Source organism: Manis javanica, chromosome 9 (assembly GCF_040802235.1).
Source record: "Manis javanica isolate MJ-LG chromosome 9, MJ_LKY, whole genome shotgun sequence".
Lineage (NCBI taxonomy): Eukaryota > Metazoa > Chordata > Mammalia > Pholidota > Manidae > Manis > Manis javanica.
In genome coordinates, this window is record NC_133164.1 from 83,476,837 (window position 1) to 83,492,796 (window position 15,960).

General features: G+C 37.5%; 1 protein-coding gene and 1 long non-coding RNA gene across 7 annotated transcripts in view; one reads left to right on the top strand and one right to left on the bottom strand.

The window, feature by feature from the left end:
- The window catches only part of DLGAP1 (DLG associated protein 1), an 858,481-nt gene that overhangs the window by 403,151 nt on the left and 439,370 nt on the right, over positions 1 to 15,960 (top strand). The window contains exon 4 of one of the 6 annotated variants that reach the window (XM_073212859.1): positions 10,730 to 10,831. The exons of the other annotated variants lie outside the window; for them this stretch is intronic. The gene's annotated coding sequence lies outside the window, so the exon portion shown is untranslated. The remainder of the gene's footprint in view (positions 1 to 10,729; positions 10,832 to 15,960) is intronic. 6 annotated transcript variants of the gene reach the window in all.
- Positions 1 to 15,960, bottom strand: part of LOC118972402 (uncharacterized) — a 184,923-nt gene that overhangs the window by 22,060 nt on the left and 146,903 nt on the right. Inside the window, exon 3 of the long non-coding RNA XR_005061357.2 lies at positions 1,895 to 2,075. This is a non-coding gene — a long non-coding RNA (uncharacterized lncRNA). The remainder of the gene's footprint in view (positions 1 to 1,894; positions 2,076 to 15,960) is intronic.

Here is a 15,960-nt window from a genome sequence, read left to right on the forward strand (position 1 = left end):
TCTTTGTCCTCAGGCGCCGGTCTCAGGCACCCGCTCACCAGTCTTGCTGCCCCGTTTCCCTGGTATTGGGGTCCCTGTCCCTTTAAGGCTTCCAAAAAGCACTCGCCAAATAAAAAAACGCTCCGGTTTCTTTCCACCCGCTGGGAACCTGGGGGAGGGGTGCTTGGGTCCCACCGGGCCGGGGCTTATATCTTACCCCCTTTGGGAGGCACTGAATTCTTGCAGGTGTGGATGTGGTCTGGATGTTGTCCTGTGTTCTCTGGTCTCTATTTTAAGAAGAGTTTTCTTTGTTATATTTTCATAGATCTATGTGGTTTTGGGAGGAGATTTCCACTGCTCTACTCATGCCGCCATCCTGGCTCCACCTCTCTTTGGGTACTTTTTGACCCTCTGATAACACTTAATTCCTAAGTATTTATTACTCCATAAATTCTGATATTAAAGTATTCTACCCTGAAAAGTAGAAAAACTTGAGAAGATAGATTTGGCCTCAGTATTTTCTTGGTGCATTACTTTTTAATCCTTGTCACTTGCTGCTTAGAATGGCATGTGAGCATCTGGATACCTCAGATTGAAAGAGCTAAGGATATGTATGACCCTTTTAGACAAAAACCACCAGCGAACCCCCAGGATGGTTTTCAGCCATTCAGAAGCCTTTTTCCAAGCACTTAAACTAAATTGAGCTTCATTAGCCTGTGTGTGTGTTTGTATGTGGGAATGACAGAGCACAGGAGGAATCAGCTTAAGAACCACTTTCCCTTTTCTAAGCAGAAACACTATTGTAGCCACATGACCTGCCCCCAACTGCATGTTCCGACTAAATGCTATCAGTGCTGAAAGTCTGGGAAGAACAGGCAGTTTTGACATTTAGACTCACCTCCCACAATGAGGAAGCAGATTCAGATTTACTCATCTGCATGCAGCTAATTGTATTTGCCTATTTTAGAGATTGGACTACTTGAATCATGGCAAGAGATTGTTTGCAATCAGAGTAACCATTTTCTAGGAATACTTCTGATAGATTTCCTTGGCAACTTAAAAGGTCAGTTTGCTGAATTCTTAGTGGTCATGTAAAGAATCCAAAAAATGTCCTATATGTATGGTTAGGTTAACATTCTATATACATATATATTTTTTAATGGCAATCATAAGATGTGAATAGGGCTCAGATACAAAATGTCAACCTTAGATCTAAACTCAGGAAATTTTTAATTTGATGTTTGTGGTATGTTGAGAACATCAGTGTTATAGTCCAAAAGTAAAGTGAAAGGGGCCCCTGGAGTCAGAGAACCAAGACCTGGATCAACTGCATGACTTGGGCCAGTCTCTTTATCAGCCTGAAGAACTGTTGCCATGTTGGAAAAATGGTTGTAAGAGCAACACTCACCTCACTGAGTTCTGCACATATCAAATGCACTGTGTGCAAGAAATACTCAGTGGCATGCCCACACCTGCCTTTAGACAATGTCAGAGCTGTTTCCCTGTACACACACACTCCAGCCCTCGGGAATCGGCTTTAGTTATCATTCTCCCTCCACTTGGCTTCTTCCCTGCTAAATCTCCAGAACCATTACTGGCTACTTAGTACACAGAAGTGTTTTTGGAAGTCAGGAGGGCATGTAGGCCTCTTTACCCAGTATCTTTACCCTCTGTAGTAGTCAGTGGTACTCTTCACCAAATAGCAAAGAATCTGCCCTTTCCAGGACACCTGTTAACTGTGGCCAAGTGAGTTGCTTGGCCAAAGAATGTCAGAGGGAACAGGTGCGTCACCTCTGAGCACAAGCATTCAGAGCCAGAGGAGGACTTAACATATCCCTTTCCTTGCCATGGTGTATGTGGAAGCAAATATTCAGTGAAAAGCCTTAGTATTGACATTGCCAAGGGTAATACTCACTTGATCCAAGTCAGAAACACTGGAACCCTGCCCAGCCGTTGCTTCCTGTCCGCTCAGGGGACCTGGGATTCCACGAGGACGTGAGGTTGGGGCTTCATCATCTGCAGATCTAGACGCAACCACAACTGTCCGTTCCAAGTCCTGCAATTGAGGGAGAATCTTTCTGATGCTGATACTTAACCTAGAAAGACAAGCAATTCATGTATGATTTAGGAACAGAGCTGATACTCAAATAATTAGCAAGTAGGATATTTTTATACACTATCTCAGAGATTACCAAACAGAGGAATTTAAGTTTGATTTCCAAAGCTTGACTTGTAATTTGCACTCTAGATTAGATGAAAATTTTGCAAAGACTTTTAGAAAAGATTAGAGATGTATTGAGACCAGAACTTCTGATCAGTAACATATAGATAAATGCCCAGGGAGTTGGGGTGGGACTCATGAGTTTTATAAAACACAAACACACTTCACACATACATACACACAGACACATGTCCCCATATATGTACCTTTCCTATTAAATATAAATTACCAAATGTTTAAAAATAATTTGATAAAAGGAAACTAAAACCAGATTTAGTGCTAGGCCACTCCAGTTTTTGCCTATCTATATAGCCTAAATAGTTTCAGATGACCTCTGTGACTTTTCCATCTCCAATTTATGAAGTGTGTGGTTGAACCAGGTGATCTCCACAGCCTTGTAATTCTAATAGCCTATTGCTATTCTAAGGTGAGTGGGAACACATTTTGTTCTAGTAAGAAGACCAATTAAATTAAACAGGTACATTTTGAAAAAAATAAATTTATTGACTCACTTATGCCTGACTCTTTCAAAACATCTTTTGAATTAGGTGATGATAAGAGACATAAAAAAAGTTCATAATGACATTGAAATAAAAAGTTTACCATGACAGCTATATAACTTTCTGGAAACCTAAAGCTTTCCTAGTATTAAAGGCTTAGAGAAAATCTTCATGTAACATATTTTAAAAAGGAAGGCAAAGGATAAATCTGTATAATATTCTTGGGAGGGTTGGTTCTTTTGTCCCTATTCCTGAAAAACTGAGGGAAAAAAACAAAAAAGAGGCAATATCTCTGAATAGACAATTCATAGAAAGGAAAACCCTAAATGGGTAATAAAAAAGAGGTGCTCAAACTCTCTAGAAATCAGGAAAATATTAATGAAAGCATCAAAATGCTAATGAAAGCACCAAAGCTGAGCTATAGTCATTAGATTGGCAAAAACTAAAAAGTCACACAATATCAAATGCTGGTGAAGATGTAGAAAAATGGAGACCCTATTGCCTTGCTGGTGGGAATATTATCAAATGCAGCCATTGGGGGGAAAAAGCCTCACTTAATTTACTAAAATTAAATATGCACACACCTGACAATTATGCTCACACTAGCAGTTGTACCACTGGATAGATCTTGAATAAGTCACTAAAGTGCTCAAGGAGAAAGGTGTGTTGATATTCACGGCAGAGCTCTCTTACATGTTGGCAAATTACCAGTGTATGAATAGGATAGCATGTAATGGAGTATAAAAAGCAGTAACTTCAGTGTATATGCAGTAACATGGGTAGGTCTTTAAAAGCTATGCTAAATACAAAGTTAGCAACAGATATTTATACCATCATATCATTTATGTAAATCAGATATGCTCCATGCCAGAAATTTTCAAAGGTTCTCTCTTTGTGTATGTATATGTGTCTGTGTGTATAAAAATGTAGAACAAAGAACATACTTTAAATATAATATAAAGCTGCCTATGGCAGGCAGGGGTGTGGGATTAGTGACAGAAGATAACAGAAATAAAGCAAAAACAAAGGAAATTAAACAAAAGAGAAGCATTCTGTGTTCTGACAATAATCAAAGATCATAAAATCAAGTTCACAATCATTAAAATTTTCTTATCTGAGGTCCACATTTTTTTAACTAAAGCTTTAGAAGTTGGGAAAAAAAACAAAATTAAGAACATGTGAAAAACAACCATTAAAACACCAACTCTATTCGTGAAAGCTGAGCTTGGATCTTGCACACTGTGAATTAACAATAATTTAGGGAGTTAGTCATTCTCACCTGGGGAGAGCAAAGTTAACAAAAATGTGTCCCGTCAGGACAGGGTGGGAACTATAGTTAATTCATTTGAGGGCCCCACACCCCAGCACAGGATCTGGCCCAAAACAGGTACTCAAGTCTGTGAAGTGAATGAACTCACATTTTAAAAACAAATTATTCCTCTTGTAGCTAAGCCTTGGGACAAATTTGAAAACATGAGAGAGGATTTTTTTCCCATGAAATAAGCAATATAGTTATATTGCCGTAAGATTCAGACTCATCATCATATTCACTGCAACTAGAGACCAGTGCTGTTATTTTGTGCCCTTCTTTATATTATGGGTCCAATCTTTCATACCAGAAATCCAGATTATTTTCTTCCTTTAGACTGAAGCTGAATTAAGAGCAAGATTTAGCTAAGCAGTGACTTCATTAATGGCTGCAAAAACGGAAAAGGAGTGGTTCTATTTTTAGACAATCATTCTCATGAAAGTAGAGTGCAGGTTACTGACAATAGTAGAAAAGGGGGGAAAAAATCTACAGAGTCATTATTGAAGTCACATTGCTATGCTGACTATCTTGGCTTTAAAAAAAAGCATTTTAATGCTAATTAGTGCCTGCCAGTAAATAATAATGATAAATTTCCCATTATTATTTTTGAACTATTTGGAATTATTCTGACTTTCTTTCAGTGCTAATTCATGCGTCAGACGTACTTCTGGGCAAAATTGAGCCCTTCTTCCAATTCAGGAAATAGATTACTATGCCTCTGCCTCCCCCAATCACTTTAATGATACCTTATTTAGGAACATTATAATATTTGTTTATAAATTGCTAATATTTGTACAAGGGTATATAGTTTGTTTTTGATAAAATTTAGGCTTCAGGGAAGATCCACATGCCTGTGGTGTGTGTGGAGGTATGCATCTGTGTGTTTCCTGTTCTCAATCCCTGAATATCTGCAGCAGTCCTGCAAGATAGAAGTATCTTGTTTAATAATCCTTATAATTCGAGCCAAAAACCCTGAAAAAGACGTGGCTATTCTTTAAGCCAAAATAAAATAATTCATAAGGTGGTCAAAAAATGTTTGTACTATATAGACAGAATATTCTTCCCCAAATGCATGGAACTAATGAGTTAAATAGGCATGTCTGGAAAATATACTTACAAAATACAAACTAAAAGCATTTTTCATTTGAAAAAAACTTGCTCTTTTGCATAAAAATATTTTTATATATATTTATATATATTAAAAATATTTTAAATATATTTCAGTTATCTGAAATATATTTAATACTTAAGTCCTTTCTTAATATTTTAATCAATTGACTTGATATATCAGGATTCTTTTAAAGTAGGTAGAGATGACAAGAGCATTTGGGATCCGTGCAAAAGTGATTTATTCTGAACAGGAACAGACTGGTGAGTCATAGTAAAAATTATAGTTAGCACAAAGAATTTATGGATTTTTGTTATAGTATGACAGTTTAAAGATATTTAATAAGTTGTTTTTAAGTCTTCAATCAGATAAATCTTGAGCAGAAATGCTTATAGATCAAGTGTTAGAATCTACTTTCGTTTGAAGACCACTGAGAAGACGTGAAGCATCTTTGAAATAACCATGTACATCCCTGGATAAAACTGATTCATTGCAAGCATCTAATTTATATCACTTTTTTAATGTGGGCATTGAATAAAGTAAGTGGCATCATCTGACAGGAATGCATAATGTCAGGAAAATGTCTTTGTGATTAAATTGTTGCCTTCAAGGTGAGCAGGTCCAAACACTCAGTGGAGGAGGTGCTGGATCATTAGATTGAGCAAAACTGTGCTCAGATACGACCTTCAAAGAGAACTTTAGGTGATGATTACATTAGTCAAAAGGGCCCCAAGTAGTTTTTTTAGAAAGATTCAATAAATTACACTTTTCACTTCTCGCTGCTGCTTCACACCAGGCTAATTATTTATTTTTTAAGATATAGAATTTGCTATCCAACTCTTTCATAGTGGAATAATCAGTGAGAGAGAGAGGCTCCTTACTTGTTGACACTTGATTGCCTAAATCAAAGTCCTTTTCAGAACTTTTCCTTCTGCTTTTCCCCCAAGGCTTAATAAATTCAGGATCTGAATGATTTTAATGATTAAATCAAATGGCGAAGTCATAATACAAATATCTGGACCAGAATTTCTGGTTTCTGAATGGATTTTCTTGTAGCCTCATTTAAATCCCTTCTAATGAAGTTAAATCCATTGCTTACCATTCTTTCCTCATTCATTCATTCATTCATTCAGCAAATATTTATTACATGTTTTTGGTATATAAATTATATGTCAATTACTCTCTCTTAAATGCACTGTTACTTAAACCTGTCAGTTTTAGTGGACACTCAGTCAGCCATCCAGAAACCCCTGGCTTTCAGCTCCAGCCTTTCTGGGGGATCGCCTTTGGTTCAAGGGAGCTGTTATGCTTCCTCCTCAGGGCAGCCCACGCCCAGTGACTAGTCAGTGAGGGAGATACAAAGGCCAGCCACCTTGCTTCAATTTGGGACAATGCTGAGGCCCATCCCAGCTCCAGGGTTCAGCATTTTCCTCCACCCGGTCCACCCTTGCCACTTGAGTGGTGGTTTTCCCCAGTGAAAAGTTTCACTGAACCTCTTGCTTACAAATTTCCATCTCAGAGTCTGTGTCCAGGGAACCCCACCTCAGACTCCATGAAGCACAGGACGTCACCTATCAGAGCCATTCTTCAAAGTCCACTCGGGTGTTTTCCATCATCCGTTGGCATCCAGAGTACCCAAACAAAATGCCCATTATGTATAAGATACTACACATTTTTTTAAAACATGGTATTTTCCCCTAAAAGTTTGCAACCTAACTGTGGCATGTGATCCTCAGTGTCCATCCAGATGATGCTTGAAGAAAGTAAGAAGATTGATTCTAGGTGCTAATTTCTTTTGAAAACCAAACTGAATCATTCACTAGTCTAGCAGAATACTGTCAGTTGACTCTTGTATCGATCCAACATTCTGGTTTTGCATATTTTACTGTAAGTAGATTTAATTGTAGATTATTTCATCAATCATGAGAGCAAACATTGAGAACTAGCAAACCATTTCACCTGTTTATGTCAGTTCCAGACTACTGCAGTAAAGTGAGTCAGATGAACTTTTTGGTTTTCCAGTGCAGATAAAAGTTAGGTCTATACTTTACTGTAGTTTATTAAGTGTGCCATAACATTATGTCTAAAAAAAAACCAATACTTATATACCATAATTTAACAATACTTTTTTGCTAAAATATACTAACTGCAGTTTGAGCTTTCAGTGAGTTGTAATCACTGATCACAAATCTCCATAACAAATATAATCATAATGAAAATTTTGAAATATTGTGAGAATCATCAAAGTGTGACACAGAGACACAAGGTGAGCAGATGCAGTTGGAAAAATGGTGCCAATAACCTTGCTCAAAGTAGGGTTGCCACAAACCATCAATTTGTAAAAGGCACAAATCTGTGAAGTGCAATAAAACGAGGTATACCTATACTTTGTCTCCTACCTCAGCCTTTGCATCTTTTCTTTTTTGCTGTAAATTGTTAATCCTGTTAATTTCAAATGATAGTGTCATGTTTCTCTATATACTTTCCAGTTAGGATAATTTTTCACAATTAGATATTTTCTTTACAAAGAAAATTACAGTTAAGTATTTTCATAAATATTAATTTAGGAATTACATTACACATACATTTATAGTCATGTATCTATATTTGGTATTGGTTTCACATGCCCACTTTTTTCATTTTTATTGACATGTAGTTGAAATTATATTAGTTTCATGTACACAACATAGTAATTTGACATTTATATTCATTGCAAAATGCTCACCATGATAAGTGTAGTTAGCCTCTGTCACCATCAGAAGTTATTGCAGTATTATTGACTATATTCACTATGCTGCATTTTTAATCCCTGTGGCTTACTTGTTTTATATCCAGAAGTTGTATCTCTTGATCCCATTCACCTATTTCACCCTACCCCAAAACCCTCCCCTCTGGCAACCAACAGTTTGCTTTCTGCATTTATGCCAGCTTCTGGGTTGTGTTTTGATTGTTTGTTTGTATTTTAGATTCCACATATAAGTGAAATCATATGGTATTTGTTTTTCTCTGTCTGACATATTTCACTCAGCATAATACCCTCTAAATTGATCCATACTGTAACAAATGGCAATATTTCATTATTTTTAAAGGCTGAGTAATATTCCGTTGTGTATATGTACCACATCTTCTTTATCCATTTATCCATTGATAGACACTTGGGTTGTTTCCATATTTTGGTATTGTAAATAATGCTGCAGTAAACACAGTGGTGCATATATCTTTTCAAATTAATGTTTTATGTTTCTTTGGGTTAATAAAGAAGAAATTGCTGGATCGTATGCTGGTTCTATTTTGACTGTTTTCTATAGCAGTTGCACCCATTTGCATTACCACCAACAGTGTAGGAGGGTTCCCATTTCTCCACATCCTCACCAACAATTGTTATTTCTTGTCTTTTGTATAGTAATCATTCTAACAGATGTGAGGTGATATCTCATTGGGGTTTTAATTTGTGTTTCACTGATGGTTAGTGATGTTGAAAATCTTTTCATGTGTCTGTGGCCATACATATGTCTTCTTTGGAAAAATGTCTGTTCCTGTTCTCTGCCCAATTTTTAATCAGATTATTTGAGGGTTTTTTGGTGGTGAGTTGAAGTTTTTTTTACATATTTTGGATCTTAACTCCTTTTTTGGATATATCACTTGCAAATATATTCTCCCATACTGTATATTGCCTTTTTACTATGTTGATGGTTTCCCTAGCTGTGTAGAAGCTTGTTAGTTTGATATAGTCCCATCTCTTCTTAATTTTTGCTTTTGTTTCCCATGCCTGAGGAGACATATCCAGAAAAAAATTGCAGAGGTCAATATCCAAAAGTATACTGCCTATACTTTCTTATAGGAGTTTTACTTATAGGAGGTTTCAAGTCCTACATTTAGGTCTTTGATCCATTTCAAGTTTACTTTTGTGGATAGAGTTAGACAGTAATCTAGTTTGTTTGTCTCTCATGTATCTGTCCAGTTTTCCCAAAATATCATTCACTGAAGAGACTGTCTTTTCCCCACTGTATACCCTTGCCTCCTTTGGGTAGATTAACTGACCCTATAAGTGTGGGTTTATCCACTGATCTATGTGTCTACTTTTGTGCCAATGCCATACTGTTTTAATTATTGTAGCTTGTTGTATAGTTTGAAATCAGGAATCATGATACCACCAGCTTTGTTCTTCAATCTCAAGATTGCTTTGGCTATCTAGGGTCTTATGTGGTTCCATACAAATTTTAGGGTTATTTGCTCTAGGTTTGTGAAAAATACCATGAGTATGATTTTTTTTCCATTTATTTGTGTCATCTTCAGTCTCTTTCATCAATGTCTTGTAGTTTTCAGAGTACAGATTAAATGAATTTTGGCTTGTTGGTTAAATGTATTCCTAAGCATTTATTCTTCTTGATGCAATTGTAAATATGATTGTTTTCTTAGTTTCTCTTTCTGCTAGTTTGTTGTTAGTGTATAAGAACACAACAGATTTCTATATATTGATATTTTGTCCTGCAACTTTACTGAATTAATTTTACTAATAGTTTTTTGGTGGAGTCTTTAGTTTTTGGGTATTTTTTTTTAGGGTTTTGTATGTATAGTGTCATTGCCTTCTGCAAATAGTGGCAATTATCTTCTTCGTTTACAATTTGGATGCATTTTCATTCTTTTTCCTGTCTGATTACTATGGTTAGAACTTCTAGGACTATGCTGAATAAAAGTGGTGAGAGAGGACATCCTTGTCTCATTCCTGATCTTAGATGAAAAGCTGAAAGCTTTTCATCACAGAGTATGTCATCTGTGGGTTTGTCATATATGACCTTTATTATGTTGAGGTGTTGCCTCTATACCCACCTTGTTGATATTTCTTATCATGAATGGATGTTGAACTTTGTCAAATGCTTTTTCTGCACATTTGTTGAGATGATCATATAGTTTTTTAATCCTTCCTTTTGTTAATGTGTATTATGTTGATTGATTTGCAAATGTTGAACTGTCCTTACATTCCTGGAATATATCTCACTTGAATATTATATATATATATATACACACACACACACACACACACACATATATATGTGTATATATATAAAATATATATATTATAACGATTTCCAGTTGCTTAAGTGTGAATGTGTTTGTGTATGATGTCATAATTTACATCTTTTTTTATATCCCTTTCCTAATTATTGTAGGTATAATTGATTTTACTACTTTTGTCTTTTAAACTTCATGCTTGTTTTCTGGTTGATCTACTACCTTTTCTGTATGTTTGCTTTCACCAGTGACAATTTTTTCCTTTTCATAATTTTCTTCTAGTTATGTCCTTTTCTTTTCCATTTAAAGAAGTCCCTCTAACATTTCTCGTAAGGATGGTTTAGTGATGATGAACTCCTTCAACTTTTGTTTGATTGGAAAACTCCTTACCTCTCCTTCAGTTCTGACTGATAACCTTGTCAGTTAGAGTATTCTAGTTGTAGGCTTTTTTTTCTTTCATCCCTTTGAATATATAGCACCACTGCTGGCCTGCAATATATGTATCCTTATGCAATTTCCCTTGTATGTAATGGTTTGCTTTTCTCTTGCTGCTTTTAAGATTTTCTTTGACCTTTTAATTATTATGTGTTTTGTTGTAGATCTCCTTGGGTTCATCTTATTTTGAGATCTCTGTCCAGCCTAGACCTGGATGTCTGTTTCCTTCCCCAGGTTAGGAAAGTCTTCAGCAATTATTTCATCAAGTAAGTCCCTTTCTCTCTCTTCTCCTTTTGGGACCCCTATAATGTGAATGTCATTATGCTTGAGGTTGTCATAGAGATCTCTTAGCCTATCTTCATTTCTTTGTACTCTTCCCTTTGCTGTTCAGCTTGGTTGCTTTCCACTGCCATGTCTTCCAGATTGCTGATTTGTTCTTCTGTATCCTCTAATCTGCTGTTGATTCCTTCTGGCGTACAATTTTTTGTATTCTTCATCTCTGATTATTAATTTTTTCCAAGTACATACAAAAGGCATCAATTAATTGCTTCTGGGAGCCCTGTGTAACTACAGGTCACAAATCTAGCAAGGTGGAGGGGGGAGGTGCTGTCTCTTCTTTTGGTGGTGGACATGGTTGGTTTATTCCCCAGCTGTATTAATATTTAACATGTGTAAGTTTAAGGTATATAGTATGATGATTTGATAAATGCATATTTTAAAATGATTACCTCAATAAGATTAACATGTCTCTCACCTCACTTCACATACTTACCCTGTGTGAGGTGAAAACATTTAGGATCCCATCTTTTGGCAACTTTCAAGTATATAATACAGTATTGTTAACTACAATTACCATGCTGTATATTACAGGCATATCCTTGAGATACTGCACATTTGATTCCAGACCAACTTGCAATACAGCAATTCAAATGAAGTTCTTGGTGTCCCAGTGCATATTAAAGTTATTTCTATACTATACTGCGGTCTATTAAATGTGCAATAGCACTATGTAAATAAAAAAATGTACATACCTTAATTAAAAAACAATTCATTGATAAAAAATGCTAACCACCCTCTGAGCTTTAAGCAAGTCAGAATTTTTTTTTTCTTTTACTGATTGGAAGGTCTTCCGTCAAAGATTGCTGGCTGATCAGGGTTGCTAGGGTTCCTATTTCTTGAAAAAACAATGAAGTTTGATTAACTCTTCCTTATACAAAAGATTATTGTTTCATCTTATGCTGTTTGAGAGCATTTTGCCCACACTAGAATTTCTTTCTAAATTAAAGTTAATCTTCTCAAACCCTGCAGCTGCTTTCTCAAGTAAGTTTATGTAATATTTTAAATACTTTGTTGTCATTTCAACAACCTTCCCAGCATCTTCATGAGGAGTAGATTCCATCTCAAGAAACTACTTTGTTCATCCATAAGAAGTAACTCCTCATCCATTAAATAGCTTTATCATGAGAGTTCTAACTCTAGTTCTCTTGCTATGTCCACCACATCTACAGTTACTTCTTCCAAACTCCTGTTCATGTTGATATTCTGGCCTCTTCCCATGAATCAAATGTGCTTAATGACATCTCAAATGCCAAGATCCATCAGAAGAATAACTAACTATCTATGGTAGCTATAGCCTTACAAATGAATTGTTTAAATAATAAGACTTGAAATTGAAATGACTCCTTGATCCATGGGCTACAGAAGGATGTTGCATTAAAAGGAATGAAGATAACATTAATCTCCCTGTCCATCTCCCATCAGACATCTTAGGCAACCAATTGCATCTTGTCAATAAGCAGTAACATTTTGAAAGGAATATTTTTTCTGAGCAGTAGGCCTCGGTAGTGACCTTAAAATATTCAATAAATCATATTGTAAACAGATGTACTGTCATCTAGGCTTTCTTGTTCCATTTGTAGAACATAGGCAGAGTAGCTTTAGCATAACTCTCAGGATTTTGAGAATGGTAAATGAACATCTGAAGTCACCAGCTGTATTAGCCTCTAACAAGAGAGTCACCCTGTCCTTTGAAGCAAGGCATTAACTTCTGCTCTCTAGCTATGAAAGGTGTCAACAGTAAAAAGCCTTTCTGTCTACACTGAAAATCCGTTGCTTAATGTAGCCACCTTCAAAAATTATCTTAACCAGATCTTCTGGATAACTTGCTGCTTCATTTTGCACTTTTAAGTTATAGAGAAAGCTTCTTTCCTTAAACTTCATGAACCAGCCTCTGCTAGCCTCCAACTTTTCTTCCACAGCTTCCTACCCTCTCTCAGCCTTCACAGAATGTTGTAGCTGGTTAGATCATCTATCCAGACCACTATAGCTTTCTCCATACCGGCAATAAGGCTATTAATTTCCTTATCATTCATGTATCACTAGAATACCATTTTAAATTTCTCAACTTTCCCTTTGCATTCACAACTTTGATGTTTGGCACAAGAGGCCTAGCCTATCTCAGCTTTCAACATGCCTTCCTCACTAAGCTTAATCATTTCTAGCTTTTGATTTAGAGTGAGAGACATGAGACTTTTTCTCTTACTTGAGTAATTAAAGGCCATTGTAGAGTTATTCATTGGCCTAATTTCAATATGTTGTGTCTCAGGAAACAGGGACGCCACAGGAGAGGGAGAAAGATGGGGAATGGCTGGTTGGTGGAACAGTCAGAACACACACATTTGTCAGTTTTAGTTTGCAATTTAAATAAGTGCCATTTGTGGCACCCCAAAAACAATTACAATATTAACATCACAGATCACCATAACATATATAATAATAATGGAAAAGTTTGAAATATTGTGAGTTACCAAAATGTGACACAGAGGCATGAAATCAGCAAAAGCTGTTGGAAAAAAACTAAAAGCTAGCTAAAAACTCCTGCACATGGATAAATGAGAAAACGATCACATCAAAGTGGGTAGGAAAGGGTGAGGCACCATAAACCCCACCTCCAGCACAGTTACCCACACTCTGGAAGGAACTCAAAACTCTAAGCTTTTCCTTATCTAGCTTTCAAAGCCACTGGGGCTTGCATGCACTTACCACTCCAGGACCCAGTACAGAGGCAGTTGACTGAAAAGTTCCCATTCTGAGAATCTGATTTGGTTATATTAAAGCTTCCACCTGAGGCATAGGCATCTAATTTATACACATCTAAGAGCCTACGGAAATACTCTCCAGAGATGGAGGTCAGCAGTCCTTCTTCTTGGCTCCACCTCGCTGGTATGTCTTGGAAAGGGGCTGTACACTCATGTGGTACTCTGATTTTTACAGCTCCTGCTCAGGGGACACCTCAGGATTGCCTGGCTCTGGTGGCCAGTGGGATCCACAGGAATTTTACAAATGAAGAACAGTTTTTAGCTGACTGCCCCTCTAAAAGCGCAGTGCAGAGACACACACTGAAACACACACAGGGGCCAACTGCAGTCTTCTCCAGTGACCTTGCGGGGGTGGATGCTATCTTCACTTTTTTCTGCTGCCTGGCCCCAGGTCATTAGTGTTTGTCAGGAGCTTGTGCTCAATGCGACAATACCAAAGAAAGAGTTTTTAACTGGCTGCAACCCCAGGGATCAGTGTGGAGGGAGCAGACAAACATCCATAACCTAGTATTCCCTGGAAGAGGTATATTTACATACTTTAAAAGCTGCTGCCTCAGAGTCTGACTTCCAATAAGCCTGAATATACGTGCTGACTGAGGTCTTCCTCTCTAACAGACCTTGGCACACCCTTAACTCCTGGGAACCACTAAAAATAAAGTAGGCTGCTTGGACAGTCACAAAGGTTTTACAGACAATCAAGAGCTAAAGCAGGGTTGAAAGATTAAGTTCCTCACCTACTCCTTCAAGACTAGGGGTGGAGGGGGAAATGCCTGTTTTATCTAATGCATAGAAACCAACATAAATTAAGGAAAATGAAGAAGCAGAGGAATATGCCCCCCCTCAAAAAAACCCATAATAAAACATCAGAAAAAGTCCTCAATGAAATGGAGATAAATAATTTACCCAACAAAGAGTTCAAAATAATGGTAATAAAGATGCTCACTGAACTGGGAAGAAAAATGATGAACACAGTGAGAACTTCAGCAAAGAGATACAAAATATAAGTACCAAATAGAAGTAACAGAGCTGAAAGATACAGTAACCGAAGTGAAAAATATGCTGGAAGGGGCCAACAGTGAACTAGATGAAAGGATCAGTGCGTTCAAGACAGGGCAGTGGGACTCACTGTATCAGAACAGCAAAAAGTAGAGTGAAGAGACTTATGGGAAAACACCAAGTGGACTGACATTCACAGTATAGGGATCCCAGGAGGAGAAAACAGAGAGGCTGAAAACTTCCTTAACCAGGGAAAGGAAACAGACGTCCAGATCCAGGAAGCCCGGAAGAAGTTCCAAACAAGATGAGCCCAGAGACCCACACCAAGATGCACAATATATTCAAAGAGCTAAAAGAAAGCTTCCAACCTAAATCACTCTACACAGCGTTGTCCTTCAGAATTGAAGGAGAGATAAAGAAAAGAGTTCTCCAGACAAGCAAATGGTAAATGAGTTCATTACTGCAATGAGTGTGCTTAACTCCTTTTGGGCTCCCAGACCCCATTTCAATGTGTGTGTGTGGAGGGGTGTCTTCTGACACACACCACACAAGATAGCAAGCAATTCTCAAAAACCAAGAGGGTGGTCCAAGAACTCAACTCAGTTCTGATGCTGTCTGCCTGGAGATGGCACCAGGTTCCCCAGTTTAAGGGCTCCATCCTACAAGACTGCCTTTATCCCCCAACTCCAGACACCAGTTATAAGCTCCAGGCTGTTACCCATGCTTCTGACCTAGCGGCTGTAGATTGGAGATTCCAACGACCTCCCCCTTTAGGTTGAGTAATATGCTTGGGGGACTCACAGAACTCAGGAAGACATTTAGGTTTACCAGTTTAATAAAGGATACAAGTTTACAGCCAGATGAAGAGATACATAAGGCCAGGTCCCAAATAAAGGAGCTTCTATCCTCATGGAGCTTGGGGCCTGGCTGGGTGGCACGTGGGGGCATTCTGGTTCCCCAAGCATAGAAGCTCTCCCCACTGAGAAGCAGGATCAACAGAGCAAAGCAGAGCAGAGAGCGACAGCTCTTCTCAGGGGTTTTGTGAAGGCTTCATTGCTTAGTTATGATTGACTAAATTATTGCCCATTGGCTGATTCAGCCTCCAGCCCCTGCCCTTGGGTGGGGTCCAAAAGTCTCTCATAACATGACAAAACACCCATTTCACCTTTAAAACTCTACAGTATTTTCAGGAACTGTGGATGAAGACCAAATATACCTGGGAAACATATATTTGGTCAACTGAATAACCAAATGTGTTTTCTTATGACTCATTATATCACAATTACCAGTAGACCAGCCTC